Source organism: Fukomys damarensis, unplaced genomic scaffold, assembly GCF_012274545.1.
Source record: "Fukomys damarensis isolate Sample0158 unplaced genomic scaffold, DMR_v1.0_HiC HiC_scaffold_36, whole genome shotgun sequence".
Classification (NCBI taxonomy): domain Eukaryota; kingdom Metazoa; phylum Chordata; class Mammalia; order Rodentia; family Bathyergidae; genus Fukomys; species Fukomys damarensis.
In genome coordinates, this window is record NW_022900948.1 from 33,322,752 (window position 1) to 33,343,118 (window position 20,367).

General features: G+C 40.0%; 1 long non-coding RNA gene across 1 annotated transcript; it reads left to right on the top strand.

Annotated features, from left to right (window-relative positions):
- The first annotated feature begins 26 nt into the window (after positions 1–26).
- LOC104872998 lies at positions 27–19,064 on the top strand. Its single transcript, XR_783336.1, has 4 exons — positions 27–169; positions 1,206–1,442; positions 7,432–7,556; positions 18,988–19,064. It is a non-coding gene; the product is annotated as an uncharacterized LOC104872998 (long non-coding RNA).
- The last annotated feature ends 1,303 nt before the right edge of the window (positions 19,065–20,367 follow it).

Sequence of the window (20,367 nt, forward strand, 5' to 3'; positions counted from 1 at the left end):
TTAGAGCCAAGTGTTACGACTATCTGAAAGTCTCTAGAGGTGAACAAGTTGAGCAGGGTTCAGAGAGACAAAAGGTGCCTCTATTACACTGGAAGGCTCAGAGGAGTTCAGACTCTGAAGTTTGAGCCCTGAGCAGAGATGGCAGCAGCCTTATGTAGAGATCTATGGGGTAAGAGGGTGGGCCCATCTGTAGGTGACCATGCTCCCTGAGTCAGGTGGGTGGAGTTAACAGTGCATTCTTGAAACCTTAGGTAGAAGGTCATATAGCAAAACACTGCTTGAGCAGAACATTTCATGGCAAAAACATCCAAATGGGGGCTGCCTCTGTTGTGCGTTATTTTCTTAGCACTATGAATTCTCCCAAAATGAGAAGTAATCATTTCTGCAGCCCCTGGCTCCTTAATCTTACAAGAGATGCAAGTTGAATGAATAAACCTGAAAAATTAGTGAAATCATTCCAGTTATTTCCATACCTCTTCAATGATTTTCCTAAAATATTCTAGGTGGCGTTATAACTCCAGAAAATTAGGTTGGATGCACACTAAAGACCTGAGTGCATACCAAGTATACAAAAAGGAAAAAAAAGAAAAAAAGCCCTGAAGAAAGACTAAGTAAGCACCCTCAAAATCACCTGTATTTGTATCTTATTTGTCTGAAACTTGCCTTTTACTTCCAACACACCTGTCAGGTAATCATTGATAATAGATGTAAATAGTTATTAGATAATTTCACTGTTAAATTGCTAGTTCAGTTAGTGAATAATCTCTCCGTTGGTCTCCCTTATCTAAAGCTGGGAGGGGTTGGCTCTTCATGACCTTGTCTGACCTCCAAAAGCTGAGCATCTAAACAGTGTTTTGTTTTGTTTTGTTTTGTTTCCTATTACAAGGATCACAGCAAATGAGAGCATTTCAAGGTGGCTCTCCGAAGTCCTTTCTGTGTGCTAAAATCTATGAAGGTCATCAGCTTTCTTTGCTTTGAGTAACCTGTAGGGGTCACAGTAAAATCCCGTACCAAATTCCATGTCCTCCTTGAAAGAAAATGGAAAATAGCTGCATTCTGAGAAATTACGCTTTAGTGTCTCCACAGGGAACTAGAGATCCATCTTTTGCTCAGTCTCCTTTCTGGAAGTCGAAACTAACAGAACAACCTGAATATGGATGAGCTGGTCTCTTTTTGACCTTCTTCAACCTCTTATCATCCTCCAGATGCAAACAAGGTCATGGCTGCAAAACATGATTCTCACAGAATCCACTTCTCAGGAGCCAGCACGTCAGGAAAGCAGCTATGGAATAATGGACTGAGAGTGCAGAAACCCCAGGCCAAGCTCTGATCCTGCCACTTTCTGATAGTGTCACTTTGCCACTCAAACTCTATTTATTCGCATCTCAATGGGAGGTAATACCCGCTTCACAAGGTGGCGGTGACTATTGTATGTGACACAGGTAAAATAATGGTATCTGTCATTATTATTAGTTTAATAGGCATTAGGTCTGGAGAAAATATTGCTGGAGCTATGGCACTCAAGCAAAGTGCTTGTCTAAATTTAGGCTGTGCAGAAATATCACCTGGGCAGCTTATTAAAACACAGACTCCAGACATTAGCTCCTCAGCATAAGATTCTGTAGGGATGAGTCTAAGAATTTGCATTTTTAACTGAACTCCAGGTGATTCTGATGCAGGTGGCTTGTGATCCATACTTCCAGTAAAATGTCACAAAGTGATAAATGAGCACCGTACAGGCTTAGCAAATATTTGTTGATTCATTGACTCATCGGGAACTCCAGCTTTCACCTGTAGAGGATACTGAAAGTAGGCATCATTTTATCCCTGAAGTAATCAAGAAATCTCTCCTCATGTCTAATTGCACCCTTGCCTGCAATAACCCAAGCCCATTCCTCCTAGTAGAAATGAGAAGTGTTCAACAGCCCTGTCACAAAACCTCCTCAGATATTCTCAGAGAGCAGTCATGCCCCACGTAGTCACCTTGTCTTTTCACAAGACAGTTCTTTCACTTGCTAAAATTTCAAATCACCATTAATTTTCAATAAATAGTCCCTAATGATTACAATCCCAATAAAACAGGAATAAGGATCAAAGCATATAAGAATTCAGTGGGACCCCAGAGTTTTTTTTACTAAACATTAATTGCTCATGTAACAGATAAACAAATTAAACCCTGGAGGTCATATCATACATGGTGACAGGACAAATATTTAGAGCTCTGTTTTCCTGAATCCTATGTCATGTTGCTGCTATATGGTACAGATTCTAATCCATTTTACTTCTGTCTAATACACACCCTTTTCCTGGTACTGTGCTGGGCATGATTGGGATGTGCACTGACGTAAAATACTAGTTCTTTCATTAAATCAACTTACTGTCTTGCAGAGAAATGTAATTAAAAACAGCATAGTAACTGTGGAACGCACATTATTTCTAGCTTACTAAGGAAGAAACTGAGGCCCAGAGCGGACAACTTGCCCAAGCTCTAATCATGTATAAAAGAACCTGAACTTGAAGCTTGGTCTTTTAATTCATTTAATCAATAAACACTTTCTGTTGACTTGCTTACCATACGCCAGTGCAACGCTACCTATTTGCTAGATAAAGATGAGCAGGCAGACATCTGCCACGCCTGTGTAATGTGGGGCACGCAGCATGGAGCTCAAGCACAGGACTTCTGTTTCCTCTCTTTTTAAGCAAATAACCAAGTGGCTTTCAGTGTCTCGAGACATTCAAAAGGAGAGAGAGAGAGAGAGAGAGAGAGAGAGAGAGAGCAGATCCAAAGAGCCCAGGCAAGGAAAGAGATTCTTGACTAACAGAGGTAAAGATGCTATCCATGGGAAGTTCAATCGATCTTTTCTTACTCTTGGGATGCCCAACCACTAAGGTTCCCCAAAGATGGATGATCTGTCTTGAGGCTATAATTAAATTTGCCACAATTATGTTCCCAGCAGTGAAATGCTGGGGCTGTGAGGGAAGGAAACACATCCTGCTTGCCCCCACCCGTGTTAAATGCTGAATTATCTTACAGTTGATCGTTCCCTAGATTCCTCGACCTTTAAATGCTGAACGCTACATGCCTGTTGAATTTTAATCAATTTATTTTTTTTCAACTGGAAATGTCAGACTTCTGTATGGAATTACTCGGCACTACTGATGTGACAAAGACTCAAAGTTCAGTGTCTGAAGTCATGGAATAGCAGATGAACCAGCATGCATCAGAAAACATAATTTGCAGACAGCTAAATAAGGAAATGAGAGAACATCTATTTTTCATTAGCTTTCATTTAAAGGGTGGGAGACCTGAAATTTTCTTGTCCACTCTTCCTCAGATTGAATAAAACCAGTCAGACCTGCTAACAGTTTGGACTATGCTATTAAGAAATCTTAAAAAAAAAAAAAAAAAAAAAGCTAAAGAGGGGAGATTATGTCTTATTATAAAATACCTACCGTGTGTCAGAAAGTGTAGCCTCATTTAATCCTTCCTCAAACTCTGAAAATAATACAAAGCTGTGATTCCCATTTCACAGGAGAGGAAACTGAGGCTCCAAGATATTTGGTAGATGCTGCAGCTTGTAAAGGCAGAACGTCATTTTAACCATTTGTCTTCTCCAAACCTCAAGTCCTTGCAGTTAGCCCAACTGCACAGAGCAGAGTCAGTGTTCTGTTACTTATGCCTTGGAATAAAGAATCGGTCTTCAGATGTATTTGAGCTGAGCACAACTGGCTGGTTCTTGTTACCTAATTTCCATCTGTTCTTAGTTTAACTGACCCGAAGACTTCACATTTTGGTATTCAGGTAAATAACTTCCATAGTGCTTTTCTTCTACAAAAAAAAAAAAAAAAAAAAAAAAAAAAAAAAAAAAAAAAAAAAAAAAAATCCAACAGCAAAGAATCAGCCAACAAAAGAGCCCAAATATATCATTTGTCTGCCCACCAGGGAGGTTCCTGGCACATAGTAGGTGCTCGATAAATTTTTGTTGATCTTTTCTCTTTTGGTAATTCCCTCTTTCCCTCTCTCATTCACTTGTCCTTCTTCTTTCTTTGCTCTATGTGCTAGTATTTATCTCCAGGTTAAGAAAATGCCAAACCAATCTTGGAAATTCATGGCTCTCCCCCTTTAACTGAGCCATTACTGTCTTCCTGGCTGGCTAAATAAAGCTAACGCTTAAGTCACAGAACAAGTTAGATTTCACTAATTACCAACTGCTCCACCTTTTAAGAAAAAACTGTTTAGCCAAATATACAGCCCCACAGCCCCTCTCTGCCTATGTGCTTACTCTCTGTCTATGGAAATACCATTGGATTTAGCACACAGGAATGAACTTGTCTGGGGCTGTCACTGCATCCTGCTTTCCTCTATCCACCGAGGGAGGTGCTAAAAGCTTATTTAAACAGGCAACGCCAGACAGGCTCCGTAGCTTCACTTGGCGTTTCCATCAGCCGGACCCCTGGGGAAAACCAACTGCAAATACCCCAGCTGATCTTTGTAGTTTTATCTGCTGCCACTTGCTCTATGTCTTCTCTTCAGAAAATAGTGAGCTCAAATGCACACAATTGTGGAGCAGACAACGCGACTGTGCACATCAGCTCATGAGAATTAGTGAACGGAATAGCAGTGGCTTGCTTCAGTGGATTGTGTCCAGGGCAGAGCTGGCCTTGAGCTGTTATAGCTTCTTTTTGTTAAAAAGGATTCTGGAATCTAGATATACAGATGAAAACTGCTACTCTTAAATACAGTTTGAAATGCTCCAAAATTAGTGTGTAGCTTGGAAACTTCTGCTTTTTCATCCTGAAATTCTCTATAATTTCTGTTTCCTAACCCCTCATCTTTTCTTCACGCTGTTCTTCTTATCAGAATGCTGGCCTTCTGGCCTTAACTATTCACAGTCTAAATGCAACTTGTTCCAGGAAGGCTTTCCCCAGCTACAGCTGACCCCTGAGTTCCCATAACATATTTTATGGACATGAATCAAATATAATGATTTGTAAATTTTACTAGAATTTTAATTCCTTTTTCCCATATCACATATACCTATGATTAATAGTCAATAAATACTTTGTAAAGAAAGCATTGATTGAATGATTGAATAAACTAATTAACAAGTAAGAAGGAAATGTAATATGACAGAAAGAGCCTGAGTCTCAGAGACAGACTTCAGTCTATGCTTTCAAATTTCTCTTTTTAAAGTAGAATGATATTTATTGATAGGAAAGCTCCTGAGGGGCAGAAGGGGTCCTAAGTGGGTAGCCAAAGATTCCAATTTGCACAGGAGTTTTACAGGGTAAAACCCATCTGGATACAACATGGGCCACAACCAAGAACATCCAGTAAAGTTACAAGTATAGTCACTTAGGTAATGGTTGTCCAATTGAGAAGCAAGTCATGAGTAAGCATGGATGGAAAGAACAAGGGTTCTCCTAGGACGTGGTGGGTCCAGAGGTCTCTGGTCACCCCCAGGGTAGTCAGTGCCTATCTATGCATTCAAATTTTAGATCTGGGGCTTATTAATAGTGTGATTTTGGAAAAAAGAAATACAAATATATCTACACTGCAAGATTGTTGTGGTAGAGAAAATGAGGCAATGAGCCTGGACCAAAGTTTCCATTCCTCTTATTGCTATGTTTCTGAGACATGGTTGGTCATAGGATCTTCTAGCCTCTGGTGGTGATCAGAGTGACTGTAGGACCCATGTAAAGAATATTGAAAGAACATCTCCATTGGAGTGGTCTAGGAATGTGCATTCCTAAAATCAAAAGAATTTGGAAGATAAAAAACAGTAGAATCATCATTTGTGTGTCTCCACCAGCAGCCATCCGGGAAGCTCTAAGTATTTTAATCTCCCGGGGTCATCATTACTGATCACAATTTTTTAAATGGAATGAAACTTCATTCTTTTCTTCAATGTAGTTATGAGATGCTTTTCTTTTAAAATCAGCCACTGAATATTCACAAGTCTTACCCTGAGCTTATTAAAAATGTCTTTCCTGATTCTGATTTGTTTCAGATTTTATCAAAAAACTATCTCACAAAGGCTGGGATTTTTATGTTTTGTTTGTTGCTCTATCCCTAGAAATTAGAACAGAGCTCAACATAGGGGTGTCCAGGAATGGAATTTGAGTTAGGATCAGAGATACCATTTCACAGCACATACACTCCAAGAACAGGCTCACACTCTGCTTATCAGCTGGTTCTTCAGCCTCAACTCCTACTTCCCAAATAGCAGCTATGGTAAAACCATGACAGAACACATCATGTTTTAGTTCAAAACCTCAGTAATTGGAAGTTTATGAGGATATTTACCATTCTGTCACTGTCTATCTTCTCTTACATTTCTATGGTACTAGGAATTGAACCTAGAGCCTTTGGACTGAGTTACATCCTCAGGATTTTTATTTTTCATTTTGAGACAGTGTCTTGCCAAGTTGCCAAGTTACCCAGGCAGGGCTCCGACTTGTGAACCTCCTGCTTCAGCCTTCCAAATAGCTGACCTTATGGTTTGTATCACCCTACCTGGCTGTTGTCTGTCTGTTAATTACCAGTTCACAGAATGTTCAGACACATACTTTCATGATATGTGTACCAATATAGATAAAAAGTGATGGAATATAAGACTTGGAATTGTTTTCTACTGGGACAGGCTCCCAAGAATATTTCTGATGGAACCAAGACAGGAAATTTAAATTTGTCTTTGTGAAGTCACAATGGCAAGAAGGAGAAATTGAAATAACATATATACTCAATTGTTATATTGATCAAAACAATAGCAACAGTAAGTGGAAAAAAATTTTTTAAATACAGCTCTGAAGATGAATGTTTATGATAATCAACTGATTCAATTGGAGTTTCCTGTAATTTTATAATTAATCCAAAATAATTAACTATAAAGTGAAATCAAATGCCATTTGTCAAATTAGGAGGTGAGGTAAGGGTTACTTGCCAGGTGGTCAACACAAAAGCAATGAATAAATGGTTATACACACACACACACACACACACACACACACACACCCATATTCAAATCTCAGGAGCAGGAAATACTCAATATGTAGCTGAATGGGACCACAGGAAAAGATTATAATGAGGGTAAGATTTCACAATTATTTTAAATTACTGTGCCTTCATTTTTCCTGTTCCAGTATAGCTTCATTGGTAGAAGTACTTTTATTTGTGTATTTTTGTTCCTTCTCTTTAGTATAAATCTATGCCAATGATTTATTGGCATAGATCTGGCTCTGTGGTATCTCCAAGGGCAGCAGGTAGAGTATATACCCCCACCCCAGAGCTAACCATATTCATTTTGAATTTGGCAATTCAGGTTATTTTCACTCATTTATGTTCTGAGATGTGATATACCATGGGTAGAGGATTTAAGTATGCTCTCTTGATTTGTCTCTGATTCCTGTATTTCTCTTCCCTTCTATTAGGAGCATGTGCCCTCAATAACCTCCAAACCCAGAACCAAGTACTTCTTGTTAAATTTGACGTACAGCAAGTGTGATGAAGAGGACTCCCCAGATCCCTAATTTGCTGGCCATCCATAAACTCAAGAGTGAGTCAGATTTTGTTGTGAATGAACAAGAGTTCACGCAACCTTATCACACTACCACTGGTGATGCCGGTTCCAATGAAGTTGATGATTAGTACGGTTTAGGGTGAAATCTGTTCACATTATATGATTTTCCCCCATCCCTTGCATGGATGTGTACAAGTTGCACTATGAGAAGCTGTACAATTTCCTATAGGTCTGGCACGACCTCATTTCGCTGTGACAGACAGATGGAGTAGTATGTAGAGCAGAGAACTCTAAATCTTCCCATGGCCCCTGGGAAATGGACATGGAGCCATATGATATTAAGCCCAATGGTGATAGAGATCTTTATTGATTAATAAGGAATATATCATGCTGCAATGACAAACTATCAAAATCTCAATGGTTTCGCAAAACTCGGGTATGCATACAAATTCCTACTGACTCTCCAAAACAACTATCTTCCATATGGTGACTCAGCGGTACAGGATGCACCATCTAGAAATGTGTCTCCATGGTCTAAACAGCAAGTAAAGAGCACATAGAAGGGTCTCATAAGTCCATTTTGTCTCCAAAATAATATCCATCACTTTCTCTCACATCACACTGGTTAGAACTAGATTCGTGGTTCTAGCTATATATCAGGGCGTGAGGAGATGTAATACTAATTTGTACCTGGAAGCAGAGTAGAACTGGATAATGGGTAAAGCCTAGGAACTTCAGCCTCAAAGACACATTGTCTGTTTTATTAAATGGACAGAGTAATCAGTGTGTTGTTAACGTATGAATGATAATTACTGTGTTGAAATCACAGAACAATCCATTAGCTGATGGATGTGTGAAAACAACTTTTAAAGAGTATCCCAGAGGACAGCTAGTGATATATACATTTAAAGTCAATATCTCTATTAACATGAAAGAATATTCAGCAAGTATTCACTGGTACTCTGAGCAGTGGAGGCCTTCAAGAAATCTCTTTATACTCCTCTGTCTAGGGTAATGAGCCTACCTAAAATAATTGGAATCACACACAGAGAAGGGCACAACCTTCTGATCCCTTTTGGGAGTAGAATAGAGAAGGATATGAGGCAGAAGAATGGAGCACTTAAATCTCTCCACAGACCTACATGACTTTGGGGTAGATAAAACATACTCAAATTGCTCTGAAGCCATCCAGGCATTAAAAATGCCATGTCACAGAGAACTGTGCTAAACTGAAATAAGACACCATGTAGACATGCGGAATTCCTGAGGGAAAAGAAGAAAAGCAACTCTGCTCCAGAGGTCATGGTTGGTGGGAGAAGATTGATATGGGAATTTGTAACCTTGCTTCACAATGCTCAATATGGGCAGCATTTAGCTGCTGTGTAATGGACTGCACTCTCCAGACACCAGTGACCAAAGTACTGAAGTTGTGAATTGGGCAAAATAACCACAGGGATAATAAAACTATTTTATAGGCTTAAAAAATAGAAAGCAGTGTTTCAAAATGAGTCATATGACACAATTTGTAGGTTCATACAGAAAGAAAAATTGGTAATAGTCACAGAGTTAATAAGAGGGAGCCAGATAAAAATTGTGCTTTATTGTCTTGGGTATGATTTTATTTATAACATCTCCATTGGGTGTACAAAGCAACATTGTCTAGACATGACCCCCACAAGTGTCGTATTACTTTTGTTCTCCCAGGCAAGGCTGTTAAATTTGTAACCACTCCAAGCAACCACACTTCGTGAGTGTGCATTGCTGGACTGTAGTTTCCATTTTCTAAATTAAATTTAGAATCATAGGGATGTCTAGATTGTGCTGCCTGTGAAACTACCTGGTTTTCCTCCAGGAAATGTGGGTGCTATCGATGCCTATTACCCCAATGGTGGGAAGAGAAGAGGGGCTTCCCAGATTGGTCTGAGAAACTATGTGTGTCCATGCAAATAATGTACTACATGATTTTTCCATGCTCTTAGGAGGCAACTGCCTTCAAGCCTGGGTCACTAAGTATTCATATCAACATTTGTCTGAGGGTAAAAGGATGTATCATGCTTGGGTCAAAATTCTGAGGGCTAAAAGTGTCTTGGAGTGTTATTTATGAAGACAGTATTCTAAGGTGAATTGACTAGCTTCATCTGTATGTTCTCTTTCATGAGGTAGGAAACACATGAACCCTATACTATATATAAGGTGTATTACATATATATCTACTAAAGTATATGCATATAGTATATTACACACACACACACACACACACACACACACACACACACAGTTGAAAACCTGTGAATGAGGGTCCCTAAGCTACTGAGGTAAAAGCAGTCTCCCTATTCAGACCTGCCAGCTTTGCCATTGTCGCATCTATTGTTTTTCTTTTAGTGGTCCTATGCTACAGGAAACACCAGCTTCCTTCTTTAATTAACTACGGATTCTGGCCAAATACTAAGGTTTCTGCGTCCTTAAAATCTGAAGAACATTTCTTTCACCTTTTTCTTCCAATTAATAAGAAAAATTAAGCGGTAAAATGTGTCATATGTTCTCACAACGGTCTTCCCTGAAAGTCATTTTCGTAGTTCCAAGCATTCCTTCAGCAGTGTGAAGACTGCGCTTGGTACACCTTCACCTGAAGAACGCAGACCACAAGGTGTGTGAAATTCAGTTCTCCAGAAATAATTTATATAAAGTACAGTAAAGGGTAAATATTGAGATATTCTGTTATCTTTTTTTTCTTACCTAATGGCAGGATATATTTCATGGTTGCTATGTTGTCATTTTCCTATTAGCGAATAGATGAAACTCAACATACTCTATCACATTTCTGCTAGAGAGGAGAGAAAGTCTAACTTACAAAGCCACACATGAGAAAGGAAAGTCATAACCGGATGCTACTACCAGCAGATATGTTGACAAAGTGGAAAAATGATAATTATTTTGGGGGGGGCATTTTAATTTTTTTTAAGTTTTAACTTTTAATTTTTATTAGTACATATTTGTCATACATATTGATCACATTCATTTTAGGGAATTTGTATCTGTATATGATATATTTTGATTCTTTTTTTTCTTATTTCCTTCCCTCCCTTCAACCCTTTTCCCCTCCCCATCTACAAAAGCATTGTTTCCATTTTTTCTTCTAGCCTTTTTTTTCTTTTTACCTTTCTTCTCTTCCCCTTCCCCCAGCCTTGTTCTCTTTCCCATTTGAACTTATTCTTCCTCCTTCCCAATATCTATCCTCCATTATGGTCATTTTTTACCCATTGGGTTTCTCACACAAGAGAAACAATGTGAAATTTAAACTTTCATGCCCAATTTATTTCACTTAAGAGCATGGTCCTGAGGTATAGCAGGGTACAAAGCCCACACTAAGAAATCAATAGCATTCCTGTACAAAAACAAGCTCCACAACAAGAGGTGATATTACTGTCAAAATCATTGTTATGAAGTGTACTACTAGAATACTGCTTGGCTCATTGTAGGCACCCAATACATACTGGCTGAAAGAAATTAATTTTATTTTGTAAAAGAGCATGGTCCTGAGGTATAGCAGGGTACAAAGCCCACACTAAGAAATCAATAGCATTCCTGTACAAAAACAAGCTCCACAACAAGAGGTGATATTACTGTCAAAATCATTGTTATGAAGTGTACTACTAGAATACTGCTTGGCTCATTGTAGGCACCCAATACATACTGGCTGAAAGAAATTAATTTTATTTTGTAAAAAGGAGAATCATACTGTCTAGGAGCACAACTTGAGATCCAGCTAACAGTGGCTAATGGAGACATTTCTGGAGAAATAGGGTCTTTCTAGATATTCTTAAAGACATTCATGCTACCATCACTCAGTAGCCTACATTACTGCTATCTCTTTTCATGATGTTTCCCTTTATCAGAGTGAATCCATTAAGGCAGCACACATCTGCCATGCTTCCTCCTTTGTGTCTGTGTTACATTGTTCTCTTATCTACAACACTCTTCACTTTCTAACCACACATCTGGCACACACCTGAGCACACACAGCACACAAGTGGTACACACACAACACTGTGTATTGTACACACACATCTCACCAAGCTAACCTGTTACCTTGAATATCTGAGCTCAATGTCATTTCCTCACCAGTACCTTCTGTCTCTATCCTGACCAGATCATCTGTCCTATACTTATCTCCATAGATAGCCATACATTTGTGATGTGATTTGATAAATATCTCTCCCTAAACCAGTATAAGTCAAACACACTGCTACACATTTCATAGGATCTCAGAAATTGCTCACTGAAAGAGCCACTAAGAGATATCTTAGATGGCTTGACTGTCATTCTTCTAAGTGAATCATTTTCTATCCTCAAAGTTGACAATTAAGACAGTGAGTTCAGCTGGTAGACAAAGATCATAAAGCCATAGCTATGGATATGACAAAAACATTTTACCAAATGCCTACCTCACTAATCACAAGCACCATTCACATTTTTTTTTTTTTTGAGACAAGTTCTCACTATGTAGTTGAGACTGACCAGGAATTCACTATGTAGCCCAGGCTGCTCTTGAATTCCTCCTGTCTCCGCCTCCCAAGAGCTGGGGTTACAGGCTTGTGCCACCACACCCAGCTACCCCATTCACATTTAAAGATGAGTTTGGCTGATGATTTCTTTTTGTTCTGCACTAGGCTTTGTACTGAGACTCCAGCTTTCAAAAGGTAGGACATCCTGTGCTGATTCCACTTGGCCTTGGTTTGCATCCAGCTCAAACATGCCTGTGCGGCTGTCAGATTTAATTAAAGGGCAAGACAATAGCAACAACAACAGCAGCAGGATAGTTGAGAGACCTTGTTTGTTCTGTAAAGCGCAACACTAAGAGGGAATTTTCAAAAGGCAAATAAACAGAGCAAAGATCCCTGGTGCAGTCACTGGGCTGGGCAGTGTGTGTGGTGGGGGAGAAGGCAATGTCTGCTTACTGTAGTCTAAGAGGGCACAAAGCAGTTTCTGGAAGACAGAACTTGAAAGAGGAGTGTGAAGAGGTACAATGCATCTACGATGAGAGCTGAATGTTCAATTATGAGGCGGCTTCACCCACAGCCCCCTGCTCAGGTCCTGGGTTTTGAGGAACAGCATCTGTTCTGCCGTTAGAACAGTAGAGGCTGATGTGCTAGTGAGGGGAGTGAAGTCTTCATAGTGGGAAAAGGCCAGCGTTCCTCAGGGAGGATGTTTGGACTCCTTCCAAAGGCTCTCCAACAGATCACCTTAGCCAGGCTTTTCTTTTCCACAGTCCCTGTGCACACTCTGCTCCAACCTCAGCCCACATCCTTTCTCCTCTTTTTCCCCTTATTCTTGTTGAGCCTTACAGCTCTTGCATGTTAAGCAAGCTCCCTATGTTAAGCAAGTACACACGTAGAGAAGGGAGAGAAACGGAAGGACAAAGTCAAGATCTTTGGTAATGGGTAGGGGAAAGGAAAACAAAGGGAGTCGCAAGAGGTTTTGTTCCGTGATTTAGGATGTCCTCTAAGAAAGAGTTACATTATAAAGGTGTGAATATTTCTTCTATCTCTCTAAAATTTGTCTGAGTATTTTTTACCTCTCAGAAATTTTGAAAGAAAATTAGGGTAAATAACCTTTGTCTAGATACACAGTTTCTAGGATTTTGCAGAATTTGCATTATCTACCATGTATGTGTATAAACGCACACACACACACGCACACACACACGCACACACACACCTACAGAGGCTTTTATCTGAACCATTTCAGATGTTATGACATTTCAATCTTAATACGTCTGTATAACACAAAACCTTGTTCTATGTATTGATTTCTGTATATATCTCTACCCCATTTATTGTGTTGTAACATTGACAATTTTTAGAAATTTAGGCTAGTTTTAAGAATGTCCCTAAATTTTGAGCTTTTGTGTTTCCTCACAACAAGACTAGTGCTATATGTTGTAGGCAAGATATTGTGTAATTAACACTGAATCACACAAAGAAGCCCACAAAGTTCACTTAACCTATTTGTGTTGCTACATTTGGTAAGTTGGTTGAAGTAATAGCCAGTGATGTGAGGACCTCTTTTTTCTGGTTCTCAGGAGGTGACAGAGAAGTTGATAGTTTGTAATCCTGTAATATCCTTCTTTTTTATTTTTAATTTTTATATTTTTCTCATCGAGTTTATTGATACATTTTAGATATACAGTATAGTTGCATTCGTCATTGGGATCTTGTCCTTTACATAACAGGTCTTGGTTCTTATTTTTTCCCCTTACCCCTGCCCTCCCTTCACCCCCTCTTCCCTTCCCTTTTTACAAATACTTTATTTTCATGTTTTGATTTTCTCATGTTTATATTTTCTTTTCCCTTATTACCTTTCCCCTACCCTTCCCACTTTCCCTACACCTTTAGCCCTTTTCTTCCTATTTAACATTATCAGTTATATCACTGGGATCTTAAGTACCAAAGAAACTTTGACCCAACAGGTAAAATTTCTGTTGTGGATCATTTGTTGAAGAAAAAAATTTCTTTGTTGGTTAAAAAATGTTGGTTTTCTATTTCTATTATTCCTTCTTTCATGACATGACATATGTTAGCTGGTATTATTCTGTAGGGAACTATTTTATTTAAGTGTGTGTGTGTGTGTGTGTGTGTGTGTGTGTGTGTGTGTGTGTGTGTGTGGTAGGTGACTCAATAAGACCTCAAAGTATGTAAGAGTGAATCTCATAGTACTAACCATACCCTGATTAAAATTCCACACATGTGGTTGGATGCTTTCTTTAATGACTGATCTTTGACATAGATCCAAGGCTTCAAAATCTTTGGTGGAGTCCAGACCATAGATGTCTGCTTCTTCCTGGTTTCCTGAGCATAAGGAAGTCATCAATACTTTAGGAAGAATTTGTGTAACTTATCCAGAATTGAAAGTAGAGAAACATTGGTGTAAACTATACACATAATCCACTGTTTGGGGATGGCATTAACTCTGTGAGGGGACTGGTTTAGGGTACAAATATGGCAGGAATTTTTGAAGGCCAGGGTGGAATATTTGCAATTAAGTTGTTGCAGTTAAGCACTACAAAGTCTATAAAGTCAAACTTCTTGAGCATAGAGTGAGTAGGACAGGAGGAATAATAGAGAATATGCAAAAAAATGGAAGACCAACGGGTGCCAGAGACAGGTAGCAAAGGTGGCACTGGAACTCTTCAGTATTGTTTGAATTAATTATGGATTAAATACAGATTCACCTCCTCTCAGTAAAGTCTCCTACTGTGGCAGACCAGACTGAATCAAACCTCTGATAGGGACAGCTGTGGTTGTAGGCTTGGCTGTCCCCTAGGACACCCTGGGAGCCCCTCCTACTCTCCGTAGCTCACTTCCTGTGGCATATTTATCTGTAGCTCCTGCAAAGCGGAGGTGTAATACTGTTCCCACTTCTCCCTGGCAAGGAAGCTCCTGTAGAGATTACAGAAAGGGAAGGTGAGTGCCTGTGCGGGTGGGAGCCAGGGCAGTAGGGAGAGGGTAGAGACAAGGTGTTTAAATTAGAGGAGCAGTAAGTACTGGGCTGGAGCAATTTTGAGATTAGGGCTTTGGCTATATATGTATATATGAAACAATCTTTGAAGAAAAAGTCATGCTGCTCTATTGTTGTAATCTCACCTCCACTCACACAGTTCATGTAGTTTCATTTCTGACCCACTTTCTGCATCTCCTTCGTCTGTTGCCTTCAAGAGTAGCTTTAGCTCCCAACCCCAGCTAGCACCCTGCTTAAATTGCTTTAATCTCCAAGTGCTTCTTATATTGATTTTACACAGTTAAGCTGCCAGTCAACTCCTCTGCTTGTGCAGCAGCCCAGGGCAGAGAGATTAAAACAACAAACAAATAAGGCTGGGGTGAGGAAGTCGGTTAGAATTTTCAAATCCCTGTCAGCAGCTCCCAGCAGCTTCTTTTTGTCCTTTCCTCCATGGAGGTGCACATTATTATGAAGAGACTAGGCCCAGCTTTGCCATGGGAAGAGTCACCTATGCGTAATGAACAGTTGCTCTGTGCAAAGAACCGTTTTAAAGACAGTACTCATTTAATCCCCTCAATATCCCAGGAGTTAAACACTAGCATTATATTCCTTTTAAAGGAAGACAAAACAGAGGCATTGAATAGATGAGTTGTCCAAGGTCACACAACTAGTGAAGGGCAGAGCATTATGCCAATGTCAAGCTGGCTCTAGGATAGGCACGGGCAGCCAGCAAGCTCAAAAGACTGTCTCGCACTGCTACAAAATCTCTACTTGGCTGTAGTGCAGAGTGGAGTTGGAATACTATTTCACAGAAAAACAGACAGTTAGCAGTGGTCAAAGCAGAAATGAAAGGCATATATGTATATGTATATATATATACCTATATAGGTATATATATATATGTGTGTGTGTGTGTGTGTGTGTGTGTGTGTAGCCTTGAATCCAACAGGTGTGCACCAAGCCTTCATTCTGTAGAAGCACTACTCTTGACCTTGGACTTGCATCAGTGGGTATGGTATAGCTGTAGTTAACAGGAAATCTAATAGTGTAATCACAGGTAGTCCATTTACTGGGGGAGATGATGATGGAGGAAGACAGAAAGGTAGGCAGGTGATTAAGCAGCTCGTCATCCTTCAAGTCACAGCTCAAACTCACCTCCTCCAGAAAGTCTTTCCCGCAGCAACTCGGCCGCTTCCTTTTATTCTGTTAAACATGGCAACACCCGGGTCACTTGTTCATCTCTCTCACTACATCAGGGGCCAGTACATGTCATCCTGAGGTCAAATGTTGCCCAGGACTTGTTTTCATAAATAAAATCGTATTGGAACACAGCCACAGACATTTGTTTGAATGGTGCCCATGACTACCCTTGAGTGACAGCAGCAGAATGGAAGAGCTGCATCGAAGATCTATGCTGTATGAAGTCCAAACTGATTAGCTGTTTGCCCCCTTTCAGAAAATGTTTGCTAACACCTGTATTGGCCTATGGAATATTTAAGGACTGAATGCTTGCCTTCCTTTTCTGAATCTGAAGTGGCCAGAATGACAAGAGCAATGTCATTCTGCTTAAAGCTTACATCTGCCACCCTTGGGACAGCATCCTTTTATCTTGGCCTGGGGGAGATTCTTAAAATGATGGATTTCTGCTGGGCAGAGAGCTGGAGAGGGGGGTGCTAGAACTCCTACTCAGCTCTTCTGTTTCTCAGCTCAGTGCCCATCCCACCAACCACACAGCAATAGTAGGAGCGGGTTTGCAAGCAAACTCAAGCCTGCTGAAAGTTCTAAAAGAATTAATGTACATGGGGCAGAGAGGATGGGGACAGGCCGACAGAATCAGGTAGAGACAAAAGAAAAGTAGACCACAAGTGTGGTGACTTGCCGCTTTAACTTTCCTACAGGGTGATATAACTTCTGTGACAGGTAGGTCATTTTGGTTCTTCATTAGGACTCTTATTAATATGGTGTTGGAAGTCTCTAATGGCACCTGCTGTGTTAGAGATCATAAAGTGGTGTTTATAATGTCACATCTATCTTGGGAGGACAGAACAGAAGGTGGTGTGAGGGTGGGCAAGCAACAGACTGGATGCTGGGTAGAAATTACCTGCACAGTTTTCGCTTTCTGAGCTGGTAAGTGGCCCAGGGTGTTTGAATGAACACTCCATCCAAGCAATTGCTGACAAGAGGGCCATTTATCTTGAAAGAGAACAGTTTTACCTGAGTTGTAGCACCAGGAGAGGGCTTGGCTGGTCTGCACTCTGCTGGTGCCTCAGCCGGCATTTTCCCCCAAGTAGCGTGTGGGGAACAGTGCAGAGTTTTCAGTGCCCTGGCTGAAACCGGCAGAGACACCAAGCATTCAGTGGGGAGATGTAAACTTGCTGAAAGGAATGACCGCAACTCTAATTTGTATGACTAGATGATTGCTAGAGAGACAAGCTTAACTTCCTTTCACTGTTGTTCTGGAAGATCTCACCCTGTTGGATTGCTTTGTGTCTTGAATCAGAAGGCCCTGAAAGCTGTCAGAGCCTGTGTGTTCTTCCTTTCCTGGAAAGGGATGAGAATCTGCTTCCTTGTAATAGACCTGGTGGGGAGGTGGACATCAAAACTTCAGTTTTGAGAGGTGCTAGAGGTCACCTCTTTTTTTTTCTTTTTTGGTTTTGTGAGACAGGGTCTCACTATGTAGTTGAGACTGACTTGGAACTCACTGTGTAGCCCAGGCTGGTCTCAAACTCACAGTGATCCTCCTGCCTCAGCCTCCCGAGTGCTGGGATTACACATGTGCGCCACCATGCCTGGCTGGTCACCTCCTTTTTTAAAGTGCAAATCTTACCAAAGGAAAGCATAATAGCTTAGGACAAATGGACTATTATTAAAACCTTGAAGGTTGTCTACTTCAATGTAGCTAAAACCGTCTCTTTCATGCTGCAGAAGGATCCCAATCTTTTCACATAATATATCCTACGTTCTTGCAGACCACTTCCTTTCTATCCCTACCACCCACATCATGAGTATTCTTTTCTCTACATTTTATCACCCCGTTTCCTTCAACCTTCTCCATAGACATGGTTTTGTTTCCGTTTAAATTTTAATAGATTTTCTTTTGGAACATACATCTGCCTGTGCTTAATCTTCTTTTATTTGCTACCAAGCATGGATACAGTGAAGTCCTGCTCCTGTCCTCCTGATACACATGCTTCTCCAGGTAAAGGGCACCCAGAGAGGATGGCTTCCAGATATAAAAAAATTTTGAGTTCTCAAAGAGGAGCCCCCATGCCCTTATTGGAGGTTGAAGTCCAAAACCTAAGAAGTCTCTTGTGGGAAGTTTAACTGCTTTGAATCTTTCCCCCTGATTTCAGAAGTACTCCTGGTGTCAGTGGAACAGTGAGTGTTCATGTTCAGTTCATGTTGTTGTTTTTCTTAGATTTGAAAAATTCGTTCATGAGTTTTGAAATTACTTCCTCAAAGAGATTGCTCTGAATAACAAAACAAATAATAACAACCAAAAATGTAATCTGAAGAGTTGTAGTGAAAATGATTATCCTTCAGCGAGCCTCTGCCAACTTATACTATTCACCCTTGAACTCAGCCACTCTAAGTGAATACAGCCCTTTAAAGTGCAGAGCTAATTTCCCTGAGCTAAAACGTTGAGCTTGTGTTTTTGTTTATTATTTTCTCTCTACTTTTGGCAAGAGATCTTTATTCAAGTGTTTCCCAAACAATTTTATGAACAAAAGATATGTTTTCCCCTCTTTTTCTTCTTCTTGTCCAGAACTTTCTTTGAAAGACCAAAATGCAGGAAGACAGCATTTGATAAATCCAAAAACCTCAAAGCTAAAGATCTCACCTCTCAATTTCTGGGTGAGGATACTGGATGAGTTCAAAACATGAGCCTAATGGCCATGGGTTCCTTAAGGTCATCAGTCCACTTCTGCTAAATTTGAGGTCTCATCAGAATTCTTTGTCACTTTTACAGGATGTAACAACTGAAGACCTGAAAATGTGTGTACTGTTGGCATCAATTTTTTTTTTCCTGTGTGCCTTGGCTTTTCAAAATAAAATTCCTAAAAATATCAGTCTGAGCTACACCGAGGGAAGATGGGGAGAACTATCTGACATTGCAGGTAAGAGAGCAAGGACATTGTACTTCAGGGGACTCTGTGTCAGAGATGGCAAAACAGAGTCAGGGAGAGAGCAGATGAGTCCCCTGGAGTGGGGCTTAGTACACATATCTTCCCTGGGTACTGAGCACAGCCCATACACCACAACCCTACTGCCGCAAAGGGCAAGGAGGCGGTCAGAGAACCCTGCAGACCAGCCATGGGCAGCTCCAAACTCTCCCACTTTGATTTTAAAATTTTATGTGAAATGAAGATTGTACTTCATTAGTATTACAGTCCATTAAACCTAAGCTACATTTATTGCAACACATCATTATTTTATTTGTAATACTTTATTTATGATAAAATAAACAATGAATTTTAAACTGTTGTTGCATTGATTGTAAAACACATTCCAATTTCCAAGGTGTTAAAAACATGAATAGCTGAGAATCAATGAGTTCTTTACTGGATATTGTCTGTGTTTGCTATAAAAACATCATTTTTCATCTTCTCATTCCAATCTTCAAATAAATTTGACTCAAAAAGTTGAGTCCTGTTTCATTCTTTGGTCTTTCATGCTCTCCGGCACTTTCTCACCAATTTCTGAAAGACTTCGTACTTCCATTTAGAAAATATTGTTTCAAATAAAATAAAATTTTAAAGAATTTTTAAAAAGGAAACATTCCCTAGAATTAATGGTATCATTTTGGGTGATGGGTGGGTAAAGGGAAGACAACAAAATCTTTTTCGGTTGAAACTCTGTGAACCCAGGAGAACTGAAGCTAAACACGCTCTTGTACACAAATTTACATGGCAGCATTTTTGCTAAAAGATATAAAAAGTGGAAACAAACCAAATGCCCATCAGCTGATGAATAGATAAATGCAATGTGCTCTGTTCATACAATGCAGTAATTTTTAGCCATTACAAGCAACAGAGTAATGACCATGCCCCAATATGGATGAATTCTGAAAACATAGTGAGTGGGATTAGATCAGTCATCAAAGACCATATATTATCCCCTTGGCTTCCCTCCCTCTTTACTGTTTCCATCTCTTGATTCCCCTCCCCTTTGACATTGAATACCTAATTCCCTGCCTCCTATTTATCTTTTACTTCATTCTCCATTTATACTCTGGGCTTCTCATATAACAGAAACCATGTGATACGTAAGCTTGTTTGCCTGATTTATTTCATTTAAAATTATGATCTTGGGTGAGGATTTAGCTCAGTGGTGCCACCACCTGCCTCAC